This window comes from Sorex araneus, chromosome X (assembly GCF_027595985.1).
Source record: "Sorex araneus isolate mSorAra2 chromosome X, mSorAra2.pri, whole genome shotgun sequence".
NCBI classification, from domain to species: Eukaryota; Metazoa; Chordata; class Mammalia; order Eulipotyphla; family Soricidae; genus Sorex; species Sorex araneus.
In genome coordinates this window covers 236,298,267-236,314,183 of record NC_073313.1, presented here as the reverse complement: position 1 = coordinate 236,314,183, position 15,917 = coordinate 236,298,267, and positions in this window count along the sequence as shown.

Here is a 15,917-nt window from a genome sequence, read left to right as displayed (position 1 = left end):
TCTATCAGCATTGGAAGGAAACACGAATATTAGTATTAGTTCTTGCACTTTGTGCATTGGACCTAAGCAGCTCTGGAGATTCAGCAATATTATTTAGTTTATGTCAAGCTTTCCCCAATTCGTTTCTAGGAACTGTGCAAAACGTAAACCTGCTGCAAATACCCAGTTCATTGAGTAGCTGAAGGATGTTCTCTAAGTAAAGGGAAAGTCAAAAAACTTCATATAGGCTGGATAGAGAACTCAAAGGGCTAGAGCAAATGTGCTTGTGGGAGATATAAGCAACCCCAAGCATATGAGTTAGGAGAAACCTTGGACTATTACTGGGTGTGACCAAAAACGAGCAAGAAAAAAATACTTGTCCTTAGAGAGTCAGTAAAGTCCCCAAAATTCCCTTGAAATTTTATATTCTCTCTTTCACTCAAGGACTCCACTCAAGGCTAAGAAGCATGAAAAGAGACTCTATAGCAGGATCCTGACGGCCAATATCCAAGTTCTACAGGCCTCTCCAATGGCAAAGCTGTCTGCATTTAGGTCACTACATGGACAAGGATGGCCCTGTTTTTTCTCTTTGGAGTATTCTTGAAATTTCCTTTCAGTTATTTGTTTGTGTTTCTGATACCCAAGTTACTACTATCCTAATTTAATTTGAATGTATATTAATTTAAAAATTAATTTGTGTTGTTTTATTTAATTTTAACTATAAAAGTAGGTTCTATTCCAAAATAAAAATTAGAAAAAGATAAAGTTTTACCTTTTTCCGGGAGGGAGTGGGAGGGCAGAGGCTGCATGCAGCGGTGCTTAGAACTTACTCCCAGCTCTGCACTTTTGGAAGAGTTCAAAGGACCATATGAGGTGCCAAGAATCCAACTTGGGTTGGCACTGTGCAAGGCAAGTGGCCCACTGTACTATCTATCTGGTTCTCATTTTTACCTTTATAATTGCTAGAAATATTCTTCATAATTTACCTATGTCTATATTTCGGCCCATGCTCCTTCAAGTGGATTTATTAAGATATTTACATATTTAATAAACATTTTTATGGGGGCTAGAACAATAGCACAGCGGGTAGGGCGTTTGCCTTGCACGTGGCTGACCCGGGTTCAAGTCCCAGCATCCTATCTGGTCCCCTGAGCACCGCCAGGGGTGATTCCTGAGTGCAGAGCCAGGAGTAACCCCTCTGCATAGCCAAGTGTGACCCAAAAAAAAGAAAAAAAAGTTTTTATTTCAGTTTTCAATCAATACTATTATCTACTTCAGCTTGAAATTATTCTCATGACATTTATGTTATAAACATTGACAATTGATGAATAATATTTATACTATAATCATCTCAGAGTGGTTTAACAATTTAAACCTTTTCAAAATTTTTATTGGATCATCATGAGTAACAAATTTATTCATGACTGAGTTTCATTGTTTTGATTTGAATTTACTTGATGATTAATGTGGCAGAGCACTTTTCATGTGCCTTTTGGCCATTTGTATTTCATCTTTGAGAAAGTTTCTGTTCATCTCTTATGTTTTACTATCTTTGAATGTTGAAGTGAACATCTTTAATGACCTAGTTATTGGTAGAGAAAGATTTTGTGCTTCTCCTTTTGATTGATAAATGGCATATCACAAGCATTTCCACTTCTGATAAAACACCTTTGTTCACATCTTAATTTTCTTGCAAGCACAGTCTTTGTCATCCCCCTGTACTGACTCATCTTTCTGTTCTTGAACTAATTTATCCTTGAATGTGATTGCTCACACTTCTGAGAAAGGTAAGTGATAAATTTATGCCCTTAATCCTAGAAAATAACTGGACTCAGCATTTCTGGTTCTAACTTTCCATCCAGTTATAGGAACTGGCATCTAATTCAGTGCCTGGTGTCTCTCTGCAGGGATAAGTTAATGAGGAACAACGTAAAGAGGTTAAGTGCCATTTCTAAAGTTTATCCCTTTTCTGGAGTCACAAGACTACCCAGATCAAGAACCAAAGATGCTAAAATCCTCTATTGATAGTAAGTATATAGAAATGAAGGACCCCCTCAAAATTTTCTATGAATGGCTAGAAAGGGCTGAATACCAAGATAATAAATACTCCAAGTATATTTATATGGATATCAGTACAGCATCACATTCAAATTCTGTGCATAGTAATTATTGTAATGCATGGACTGGTGGTACATGGAGGCTCCAGAATCCCAACCCAAGTCCTTCGGGGTCCACCAGGAACATACCAAGTAGTACTTTGGAGATCATGCAGCACTGAGGATTAAACTCAGGGCTTCACATATACTAGGAATGTGCTCTAAAACACTTGAGCTTTATCCCCAAACCTGCCTTTCTTTTTAAAAGAAAAAAAACACATCACACTAAATATGCATACTAAATTATTAACACCCCTTCACATTTGTTCTTGAAAACCCAAGGTATTTACACATACTGTGAAGTATAAATACTGGAGATGAAATGAAAAGACTTCCAGTTCATCATGTACACAGAAAACTGAGACTACTGCATTTCCCATAACAGTAATTTCCCACAATAATGATTAATAGCAAGCACTTTGCATTCCTGATATCATTCAATACTCACCCAACTGCTAAAGATACTTTTATTTTTCCCATTTTACAGATAAGAGAATTGACCCTAGAGAGGGTTAAGAAGTCAAAGGACTAAAGTGTGTGTTTTGCATGTAGGAGGCCCAAATTAAATCCTCAATTCCCTCAAATCCCCAGGCACCAAACAGGAAGTAGTCCCAAGTTCTGCCACATATGTCCCCAAAACCAAAATACAAAAAGAAAAACTTTGAGAAAGCAGTGGAGCCAAATTAAAGTCAAGATCTTTCTTATTTCAACTGTTAATTTCCTACATAAAGCTCTCTTCTGCCTCTTTGCCACCAGCTGTCAGCCCTCTCTGGTATTGTATATCCTTTAGGATAGAAGGATAGGGATTGTGCTATGTAGCAGATGTCTTATTAGACCTGGAGTGTCTTGAGTATAAAGAAGATATGGAGTTATTGTCCAGGAAAGCTGTGGGGAGACATTACCAAATTGCAATTCATAAGAATGCAGCTGGAGGCTGAAAGAGAGAACTGCTATGTGCCTGAAGTTCAAACCCCAGAGCTACATGATCCCTCATGTATCACTGGGTTTAAACGGGGTGGCCTTGAGCATTTCCAGGGTAAACGAAGTAATTTACAGCATCACAAGGCCTGAGCAGCACAGCATCCTTGGGTTCTCAGTTGGCTGAGAATAGCCCAGGAACAGTCACCAATCCTCCTCAGAACTGCTTAGGGACCTTCCTAACCTCCTCCCCCCCTCCATGCCAAATGCATCTGAATGTTAATAGAGAACTATCACATTTCTAAATTCTAAAACTACATATTCTCTTGGAAGTCAAAGACTTGAGTATTATCAACGAATCACCTTAATCAACAAATATGCTTACATTTATATAACAAAGTTTACTTGATTACATGTCTTGTCACGAGAATTAAAAAGAATACAAGTGCCTATATTTTATAGGCTGTTTGAAATGTAATAGCAAGTAAGCCTGGGGTAAGATTCCAAAAAATCACTTCAAGGCTTTAATACTTTGATATAATTTTTAAATGTATTTTTCTCTCTGGCTCCTGGCAAGAACTCCTAAAACCTTTGTCATTTCCTAAGAGATAAAGGTGCTTGAGTATCTTTTGTTCTAATACTTTATCTTTAACCCTGATTTCTAATACAGAAAATTCCTAAGTCAGTTGGAATTTCCTGGGTGATATGAACAAAGTTGCTTTGTTCTACTGAGCAACTTGGGGTGGGCTGCTGGCTAACTTCAGGATGAGGCTGACCACCAAAAAGATCAAGCTATTATTATAAACTTCAATATAAACCCCTCCCCTTACATTTTGAGAGAGGAAGAAAGGCTAGAGATAGAGTTAATGAGCAATAATGCCTATATGATAATATGCACAACACAGAACACCTCTGAACAACAGAGCTCAAAGGGCTTTGGGTTGATGAACACATCACAGCCTAGGATAACGCATGCTAACTCTACAAGGACAAAATCTCCTATCCTCAGGATGCTACCAGACCTCATCCTACCTATCTCTTCCTCTGCTGGATACTCATTTGCAGCCTTCATTTAACAATTTACTGGTAACAGCATTTTCCTGTATTCTGTGAGTCATTCTAGCCAATTATTAAACACAAGAGGGTTTCACAAGAACTCCAGTTCATAGTCACACAGTTAAAAGTACAAATAACAACCAAGAATTGGAATTCAAAATGGGGGATCTTGTGGGACAGAGCCCTTAACTTCTGGTACCTGAAAATTCTTGCAGGTAAACAGTGACAGAACTGAATTAGTAATAGGGCTCTCAGCTGATATCAGTGAACTTCTCAGCAAGGGGGCAGGGAGAACCCCACTTATTTATAATACCACTTTTTGTGTGAGTAGGGAGAAATAGTTTTTTTCTTTTGGGTGTTTCATTATTGAACATTCTCTGATTAGCATGTTTCTCTTCAATATGAGTTCATTATATGCATCCAGGTTCAAAGTAAATAGAATCTCCTTTAAAAATGCTTTTTCCAGTAACCTTCACCTACGCATATTCATTTCCTACCTTCAACTCATCTAAACTAAATCCTACCCACTGTATTTTCCATCCACTCTTTATACAATGTGGTTGGATGGCATGATGAAAATGTAGCTCCATGCTGTTTGTGTCATAATTTGTTTAATGTCTGTGTTCTCTGCTAGACAGTAAACATTCCAAGAATGTAATTCATGTCTTTCATTCACATCTGTATACCTTGCCTACTACAAAGTGAATGTTTTGTATTTAATGAAGGAATGAAGCACACTTCTATTGCTCTCCTGACCCCTAATAAAAATATTTGCAGTTTCAGGTTTCTCTCTCTCTGTACTCTAACCAACATAATCTTTTCATCTATCCATCTTAGGTTTTCTAAGGACACTAAGACTAGTGCAGCTCCAAATGTACCTTGTCACTAGTCTGACTTTGAGTCCTAACTTCCTCTCTGTTCTCCCTATCCTCTGTGAGATGAACAATATAGGAAACTCAGTGATCTACTTCCTTTAATATTCACTTACTATTCACAGCCCAAGTAAGGACTATGTCTAAACATTCAGCATTTCCCTTCTCTCCCCTCTATGGCCTCTGTGTTTCCAGTGTGGTTCTCAGGAGATGACAATGCTTCTGAAACTCAGTACATAACCAGAATCAGTTTACCATTTTGAATAACAGAGTGAAAAGAAAACTTATTTGGAGACTTCAATGACTAAGATCAAAGAACTTAAAAACCATGGGCTTAGGAGTTAAATCCAAGTCAGATCCTTCTATAGCCATTGGATCTTTTAAAACTATTGCCTTAACCCTCGTGTATAAAGTGACCGTAAAAGTACCTCACTGGGCAAGTTATTTATGCTTCATACAATCAGTGAGTTAAGATAGAATAATGTCAGCAGAACATTCCAACAAGTAGACTCTTGTCCATCAGTGTGAGAAAAATCATGGGATAGGGCTGGGGCATGCTAGAGAATATTTATTTCTTCAAGCCAAGAGGGAATGTTCAAAAAGAGGAAGACTGGGGGCTGGAGCAATAGCACAGCAGGTAGGGCATTTGCCTTGCATGCAGCTGACCCGGGTTCAATTCCCAGCATCCCATATGATCCCCTGAGCACCGCCAGGAGTAATTCCTGAGTGCAGAGCCAGGAGTAACCCCTGTGCATCGCCAGGTGTGACCCAAAAAGCAAAAAAAAAAAAAAAAGGAGGAAGACTGACCAGAACTGGCAGCAACCACTGGTTCTCAAGATGCAGTCCTACAGGTTTTCACAGCTTTCTGGTTCCAGGACTTGGCCAGGCTGTAATGGAGCTTATTTTGCACCTTGTTCTTTAAAGAGAAGGTCTCTCAGATTCTGAAAAGGAAGGGGAAAATTGGAGAGAGATGCTTAGAGTTTATGATGTGTCTGTTAGTTTTCCCTGCCTTATGGATGTATCTGATTAATACAATGCTGCAATGTCGATGCAGGAGAAATTGTTACACCACCTTAAATAATCCCCAGAGTCACACTGCTCTCTCATACATGATACTTTGATTAAATGGTATCATCTTAAATACTCCTAAAAGTCCTTAGTATTCTCTGACTACCTAAAAATGATAAGGGGTGCTGGGACTGACACCTTGGAATTTCTTCATATTAGCAGTCATTTCCAGTTTATATCATTATAGAAGCTAAAAGGGTAGAGAGATAGCACAGCAAGTAGGGCACTTATTTTGCATGTGGTCAACTCAGTCTCCAATCTGAGCCCCTCATAAAGTCCCCTAAATACTTCAAGGAGTGATCTCTGACTACAGAGCCAGGAGTTAGCCCTGCACACCACTAGTGTGACCCCAAAACAAAAAATTATAGGGGCTGAATAAACATTTATCCCATCAACCAAAATGGTCATTGAATCTATGTTTCATATATTTATGTATATCTATAATTTATTTAGTGGGGCTGGAGCAATAGCACAGTGGGTAGGCTGTTTGCCTTGCATGTAACTGACATGGGTTCAATTCCTCCACCCCGCATGGCAGAGCCTGGCAAGCTACCTGAGGTGTATTTGATATGAACAATGGGACAACAGTGCGACAGTGCTATAACATATATCTCATAATGGTGTTACTAAAGTCATTGTCTGTGGACTTATTAAGCTGTTAGATACAACTTGAGTATTTTGGGTTATTGTTTTTATTCATTGAGTTAGTGGACTTCTATGCAACTTCTTCATGGAATTTGTTGTGCTTCTACTGGTCTGTCAGTAGTGTATTTGAAGATGTCTTATGTGGCTGCTTTCTTTAGGAGTTGTAGAACCGATGGAATGATTCAGCATTTTGCATATCTCCTGAGATTAGTCATAGAACTAGGATATTTGGATGCTGAAAACAGTCAGGTGTGGATGGAATGCTGGGCATTCTGGCAGTGTGGGGACTCTGCCTGTCCTCGTTCCAAGAGGCTCCAGAAATCTCCTGGGGTCTGAGTGACCATACAAGAAGGGTGTTTACCTTGCATGCAGCCAAACTGGGTTTGGTCCCCCACATTCCTGTGACCTTCTAGGAGTAAATCCTTACTGCAGAGCCAAGAGTAACCCCTGAGCATCACCGGGTGTGGCACAGGAACAAAAACAGAAAAAGGATTTCTGTATATAAATCTCTGCTGGGAATCTGGGCATACCTGTGAAAACTCAGCTGCAGGGACTCTCTATAGATTCATTTTTTTAATTCTATTTTCATAGAGTTATTCACAATGATTGATTACATTCAATACTTGAACACCAATCCTTCACAATTACTCCTTCCTACCACCATTATTTTGAATTTTACTGCCACCACACAAGCCTTCCCCAAAGGCAGATCCTAAATAATTTATTTTGTATTACTTTCTATGAATAATTGATTTAAAATGATCCAAAAAGGTTTTCATAGAGAACAGTGTGTGAAAATTGTTGCATATCATCTTGGAGCCATTAAGCCCCTGTATTAGAGATCACTAATATGTGAATGGTGATTTTGGGGTCCGGAAGCATCTCTGAAGCGTGTGCTCTCTTCCAAGAGTCATTTCCCGAGTCTCTGGATTATGGCAGTTAATGTGCTTAAGTGGTACCCAGAAGCAGTTCATGGGCATGACTGCCAGGAAACCAGAAGTACAGAGAGATGGGAGGAGGGGCCCATTGTGCGAGTCTGGAGATTTCAGTCACAAGTCCAGCATACCTGGTTTTATCAGCGAATTGCATCTCAAGTGTGTGTGTGGGGGGGGTTCAGGGTGAGCCTGTGAAAGTTGGCTGTGAGCAAGGCAGCTATTGAGTTCTGCAGGTGTGTGGCTGCTGGGATTATTTGGGGGCAGAAGAGGAACATACCTGCCCCCCATCCAAGGTGTCTGGGTGAAATCATCCTGGTGCAGGGTGGGGAGACATCTCTTCAGTTTGTTGCTCTCTTCTGAGATTCATTTTGTGAATTTCTATGGATTGAATTTTTAAATATTAGTCAGTGTGATTTACAATACTGCCAATGATAGAGTTTCATGCACAAATTGTTCCAATACTACACTTCCCACGAGAATGTCTGTTTCCCTCCACTATCGTCTTTGGGTTCCACACAACCTCCACTCACCATCATGATAAGTTCAGTTCTGTAGACCAGTGCAAAGAATCTGTTGCTATTGGTTACTTGCTGTTACTTTCTATGTCTCCTTATATCCCACATATGAGAAATGTCATTTTGTGTGTTCCTCTCCTTTTGACTAACTTCACTCGGCATAATCCCCTCCAGTTGCATCCACATAGCAACAAATTGCATGATTTTATGTTTCTTATAACTGACTAGTATTCATATAAAAATGCATATAAAAATCTAGCTTCTTAATCCACTCATATGTTCTTAAACATTTGGGTTGTTTCCAGATTTTGGCTATTGTGAATTGCTTCAATGAATATCAGAGGACAAATGTCTTTTCTGAATAGAATTTTTAGGCACTTGAGGTAAATGCCAAGAAGTGGAATTGCTAAATCATATGGAAACTCAAGTCTTAGTTTTTCAAGAAGTATCATATTTTTTTCAAAATGATTGAACCAATTGGCATCCCCACCTGCAGTTGATGATGATTCCTTTTTTCCCACTTCCACTCCAGTGCTAGTTCTTTTTGATGCATTCAGTCTCACAGGTGTGAGGTGAGACCTCACTTTTGTTACATTTATATTTCCCTAATGAACACAGAACATTGTTTCATAAACATATTGGCTGTATGTTTTTCTTGACAATTTTTCTATTCATCCTTTCTTCTCATTTCATGATGGGGTTGATTGTTTTATTCTTGTTAAGTCTTATAAGTGATTGATATGTCTCAATATTAAACCTTTGTCCAATGATTGGTGGGCAAATTATTTTTCCAGTCTATGGTATTTTTTCTTTTGTTTATGGGCCACACCGGGTGCTTTCCAGGGATTACTCTTGGCTCTGCACTCAGGAATTACTCCTGGTGGTGCTTGGAAACCATATAGGATGTGGGGGTATCGAATCCGGGTCAGCTGTGTGGAAGGCAAGTGCCCTACCTGCTGTACTTATCTCTCCAACCCCAGCACACAGAAACTTTTTAAGTAGATGTAACCCCTTTTGTTAATCTTTTCTTCTGGTTTCTTGGTCAATGGCATTGAATTTAAGTTAAATATGCCAATAGATTCAGTGTGACAAAGGGTTCTACTTATGTTTTCCTTAATATAATTTATAGGGCCAGAGAGAATAGCACATAGGGTGTTTGCCTTGCACGTTGTCAACCCTCGATCTGGGGTTATTTCCTGGCATTGCATATATTTCCCCCAAGCCTCCAGTTGTGATTACTGAGCACAGTGTCAGGAATAACCCTGAGCACCGCCAGATGTGACTCCACAACATTGTGTGTATATATATATATATATATATATATATATATATATATATATATACATGGACTGGAGCCATAGCACAGCGGGTAGGGCGTTTGCCTTGCATGCAACCAACCTGGGTTCTATTCCTATATCCCTCTTGGAGAGACTGGCAAGCTACTAAGAGTATCCCGCCTGCATGGCAGAGCCTGGAAAGCTACCCGTGGCATATTCCATAAGCCAAAAACAGTAACAAGTCTCACAATGGAGACGTTACTGGTGCCCGCTCAAACAAATCGATGAACAATGTGACAACAGTGCTACGGTACTATAAATTTATATATATATATATACATATATATACATGCATGTATATGTGTGTGTAATTTATAAATTCAGGCAGATACTAAGGCATTTAATCCATTTTGATTTGACTTTTGCACATGGTATAACATAGGAATATAAGTCCATTTTTTAAAAATTTTATTGAATCACCGTGAGATAGTTACAAGTTTTCATGTTTGGGTTACAATCTCACAATGATCAAACACCTATCCCTCCACCAGTGCACATTCCCTACCACCAATATCCCAGGTATAACCCCCCTTTCCCACCTTTCCCTGCCTCCATGGCAGACAATATTCCCCATACTCTCTCTCTACTTTGGGGCATTATGGCTTGCAACACAGACACTGAGAGGTCATCATGTTTGGTCCATTATCGACTTTCGGCATGAATCTCCCATCCTAACTGGTTCCTCCAGCCATCATTTTCTTAGTGATCCCTTCTCTATTTCATCTGCCTTCTCCCCTCCACTCATGAAGCAGCCTTCCAGCCATGGGGCAATCTTCCTGGCCCTTGTATCTACTGTCTTTGGCTGTCAGCCTCATGTGATGTTTTGCTATATTCTACAAATGAGTGCAGTCCTTCTATGTCTGTCCCTCTCTTTCTGACTCATTTCACTTAGCATTTTTTATGTGTGTTTGACCAGTTTTCCCAGCACCATCTGTTGAAAACACTTTCACTGCTTCACGGTCATACTCTTTGTCAAAGATTAGCTGTCAAAATACCTGCAGCACTCAATTCTATTGCATCCCAGTTTGAGTGTCTAGTTTTATTCCAGTACCACACTCTCTTGACTATTATAGCTTTATAATAATTTAAAATTTAGGGGAAAAAGCCTTCCATCCTCCCATCTTTTGTTCTAGGTTTGCTGGGGGGCAGGGGAGCAGGGGGACAAGGTGGTGATGGAGGATGTGGGCGGTTATTATGCCATATAATTTTGAAAAGCATTTTGTCTATGTCTTTTAAAAATGTTACTAGAGGCAAGCAGGTAGGTAAGGCTCTTGCCGTGCTCAGGGCAATCCTGGGTCAGATCTCCAATACCACATATGTCTACTAAACCCCACCAGGAGTGGTCCCTGAACAAAGATCTGTGAGTAAATCCTGAGCACTTCTGAGTGTGGCTCAAAAGCAAACAAAAGTATATGAAATTTAAAAAATATAAAATATTGTGGGTATTCTTTTAGGGACTGCATTGAATCTTTTAGGGACTGCATTGAATCTGTATACTACTTTTAATAGGATTGTCATTTTAACAATATTAATCCTTCCAATCCATAAGTAAGTAAATGTGTTTTCCTTTTCTTCTGTGGGTTTTATTTATCCTAGTGTGATTTATAGTTTTCTTAATAAATATTTTACTTCTTTTTCTTATGTTTACTCCCAGTTGCTTCTTTTTATGTTTACTCCCAGATATTTTTTTGAGGCACAATTACAAAAGGGAATTTAAAAAAAATCTGTCTCAGATGTCATGGATTTCCATGTTGATTTTGTAGACTGCCATGTTACTGTGAGTTTTTTAGGGGAGAGGAAGGTATGTGTGTGTTTATTTATCTTTATTTTGTTTCTAAGAGTTGGTGGTGGTGGCAAGGTGGGGGAGGGGCTGGTTTTCCTAAATCTGGTATCATGTCATCTTCCAATAGCAATAGTCTGACTTCTTCTGGATGCTCTTAATATCTCTTTCTTGTCTAATTTCTATGACAAGAACTTTCCTTACTATATTGAATAATAGTGGTGATAGTGGGTAATCTTGTGTTTGTGTAATGTTGTTTTTTAATTGAATCACCATGAGATACAGTTACAAAGCTTTCATGTCTGAGTTTCAGTCATAGAGTGATTGAATACCCATCCCTCCACCAATGTACATTTTCCACCACCAATGTCCCCAGTATCCCTATCTCCCCCCCCTCACCCCTCCCGCTGCCTCTATGGCAGACAAATTCTTTCTTACTCTCTCTACTTTTGGACATTATGGTTTGCAATACAGATACTGAGAGGCCATTACATTTGGTCCTTTATCTACTTTCAGCACACATCTCCCATCCCAATCTATCCCTCCAACCATCATTGTCTTAGTGATCCCTTCTCTACTCCAACCACCTCTCCCCAAGCTCATGAAGCAGGCTTCCAACTATGGAGCAATCTTCCTGGTCCTTATGTCTACTGTCCTTCTATTCTCCTTGGGTGTCAGTCTCATGTTATGTTATTTTATATTCCACAAATGAGTGCAGTCATTCTATATCTCTCCCTTTCTTTCTGACGCATTTCTCTTAGCATCATAGTCTCCATGTCCATTCACTTATAAGCAAATTTCATGACTTCATCTTTCCTAACAGCTGCATAGTATTCCATTGTGTAGATGTACCAGTTTTTTAACCAGTCTTCTGTTCTCAGGCACTCAGATTGTTTCTAGATTTTGTTGTGCCTGATCTTAAAGGGAAAGCTTTCAGTTTTTCACTGCTGAATATGTTGTTAACTATGAGTTTATGGAGAACAGCTTTAACTATATTGAGGAAATTCTTTCTGTCCCATTTTTATTGGATATTTTTATCCTTAAAGGTACTGTTTCTTTCATGAACTTTCTCTGTATCGTATGATTATATGTTTTTATTTTTCCTTATATTAACCACCCCTGCATCCCTTGGATAAATCTTACCTGATCATTGTACATGATCTTTTTGATGTACTGTAGGATTCAGTTTGCTAATATTTTGTTAAGTATATTTGTATGTACATTGATTTTACTTCATAATTTGCATGCTACCAGAATCCTGATTTTAGACAATAGCACAGTAATCTTTCTTGAGGCATAACCCCTTAATAGCAACATATACAAGTATATGCTATAAGAATACTGAAGATTTTTCAAGAATTACAATTGTCAAAGCCAGTCAAATATAAGAAATTCTTGAAGTCCTCTCTAACTTAAATAGTGTAAGCCTAATAAGAATATCTTCTTTAATCTAAATGCCAGCTAGAAGCTTGCCTTTCATTTTAGTTTCAAATTTTCTCAGATCTCTTCCTTTTCCCAAATCTGTTTCCCAAATACTTACATGGTAATTGTGGAAAATAATGAAATCTGAAGTTATCTGACCTATGCAAATTATCCCAGATATTGCTATGAAAAAAATTTGAAGTATTATATTTTTTAAAAAATACTCAAATACAAAGATAAGAAAGCTGTGTCACAAACTAGCAAGACCAAAGCCTGCAAAAAATATGCTAAACCTAAAAGAAGCTAAAAGTAAAAAGAAACTGCCATATTGATTGTCTAGTCCTATTCAGTAAGCCTGTATTACAAAAAGATAAATTTTCAGACATAATCTTGGAAGCTTTATCAAGAATTGCATATAAATTAAGGCTAAAATAGATTAAATAATCTCTTAAAAACTTTTTAACTGCTTGCAGAGACAAGACAAGCCTATGACTTTAAATGCTAAAAGCAACAGCTAACATTTGCTAAAGTCTTGCTGCTGGCAGGTTTTATACTCTTATTGTGCATATGTTATCACATTCAATCTCTATAATAATTCTATAAAGTTGGTGGTATTAATATCCCCATTATAGGCAAGGAGACAAAAGCACAGATTAAGCAATTTCACCTACTACTTCAAAGTAATTAGCAAAGTAAGAGTCTGAACTCAAATGAATCTGATGTAAATACGTGAACTTTTGATTCCTATATCATGGGAGAATGAGACACAGTCCCAATCAAAAATTATCTTAAATATTTGATATACAATGTATCAAATATTTGCAATTTTTATTTTATTACTTGCTGAGGTAAATGAAATTTTGTTTTGTTTCTATGATTATCTTGAGGGGAAATACATGCACACATATCATTCTCTACATCAGAAAATTAACTAAAAGAAAAATGTAGCATGTTAATAAGAACATGTTCCCCACTGACTTCATAAAAACTCCATGAGAATAATCAATGTGCCTTGCAAATTCAGTCTTCTTTTGTCAAGAATATGAGGTTCTCATTTCTTGCCTGCTGAGTCTATACTCACACAGACTAGTCAAGAGGAAAAAACAAATTTGTGCAGCATTGACATCATCCTAAAGGAATTAATTCTGATGAAAACAAGGGTTTATGATATGTAGCAAGTATACATCATGGGCCCAAGCAATGCTATTCTGAGCTTTAGGCCAATCCATGACAAGAAGTTCATTCATTTAATAATCTTGGGGACAAAATAGAAGTGGGAAACAGATAAAGACAATATCAATCTCCAGCTTTAAAGATAGACATATCAGACTATAGCTAAACCATTATAACAATTTAAACTTTTAAGACTCAAAAATACTGTTATCAGGAGAGCCTTCTATGTTATTCTCAAATCATTTTCTCTGAAAATATAAATATAAGTCTCACTGAACCATGTACTTTTGGTCTTATAGAAGACCAGATGTCTGACTTGTTGCTGGCATTACACTGAGGTACAAAGGCCCCTATATTGGGCTGAATGTTTTATTTTATTTTGAAGCCACTTGGACATTTGGCTATTTTCTGGAACAAGAATGTTAATTAAATATGACTGGGGTTGGGAGGGCAAGGTAAGGAATTTATTTCACTCCACATCTTGTTTTGAACCTGATTTGACCCTCTTCTATTCCCTACTGTGCAATCAGTGGAATGGCAAGGCAGCAACCTCTGACCTCTTCAGGAAGTGCAATCTTGTCCCGGCCTTGGGAAAACTGTCATGCCTGGTTTTCCTCCTACTGGAATAATTTTAAGGGTATTTATCCCGTAACATGTCTTTTAGCACAGACTTCAGGAAATAGAACTGTTCGCTTTAACATAGATTTCAATAGTCTCTGGTGTTACTGGGCCCCCCTGGGGCTCTCATCACTCTCCCACTACTGTATTTCCCTTCCTCCAACCCTTTCCTCTCAGTTCCCACACTCATTGAATGAGGAAGGTCAGTCTGAATACATCTATCCACATCTCTAGAATGCCAGAGAGGAGTAACAGCTGTTGACCTCTGTTCTGAACTTTTGGGATTCTGTTTGTCCCAAAAGTAGCTTGGTCAGTTTCAGCTACTATATACAATCTCCACTGGAAGTGGAGGATGTTAGGCCAGGAGACTGTTCCAGACACTTGCTCTGCTACTATTGTAAAATAACTTGCTTTCAAATGCTGAGACCTGTTACTGTTAATAATAAAATTAATTAAAGTAACCATGTGTTGGGGCCCGAGCTATACAGTACAGTAGGTAGAGTGTTTGTCTTGCATGGAGCTGACCCTGGGTCAATCCTCAGCATTGCCATATGGTTCCCAGGAACTGCTTGGAGTGATCCCTCAAGGCAGAGTCAAGAATAAACTCTGTGCACCACAGGGTATGGCACCAAAACCAAAAGAGTAAAATAAAATAACAACCGTCACTAAAATTTAATGAGCATGTGCTTTTTGTCAGATGTAATACAAAGCTAAAATGAAATGATACCAAGTTTTAAAGTCTTAATTTTTTCTATAAATTTTGAATAATGCGGCACTTTTCTTTCCAAGTTATTATACTTTCACATCTTGGTACACCTACATATGTGCGTGTGCTTGTGCATATACACAAACATATACACAAGCATACACATGTACACACATGCATACACTTTACTAACTTTGAATGATAAAAATTAAAGACTATATATTCCACAGATGAGTGCAATCTTTCTATGTCTGTCCCTCTCTTTCTGACTCATTTCACTTAACATGATACTTTCCATGTAGATCCACTTATATACAAATTTTATAAATAACATAGTAGGAGACTAACACCCAAGAGTTGTAGAGATAAGAATTAGGAGGTCTGCCCCACAGCTTGGAAACTGGCCTCATATGCTAGGGGAAAAGGCAGCTCAGATAGAGAAGGGAGCACCAAGTAGAGGATGTCAGGAGGACCCATTCGGGTTGGAAGATGCCAGCTGAAAGAAGACTATAGACCGAACATGATGGCCACTCAATACCTCTATTGCAAACTACAACACCCAAAAGGAGAGAGAACAAAGGGGAATGCCCTGCCACAGAGGCAGGGTGGGGGGGTAGGTGGTGGGGTGGGGGTGATGAGAGTACTGGGATCATTGGTGGAGGTGAATGGGCACTGGTGGAGGCATGGGTAAATAATCACTGTATGAGTAAAATGCAAAGACAAAAGTTCATAAGTTT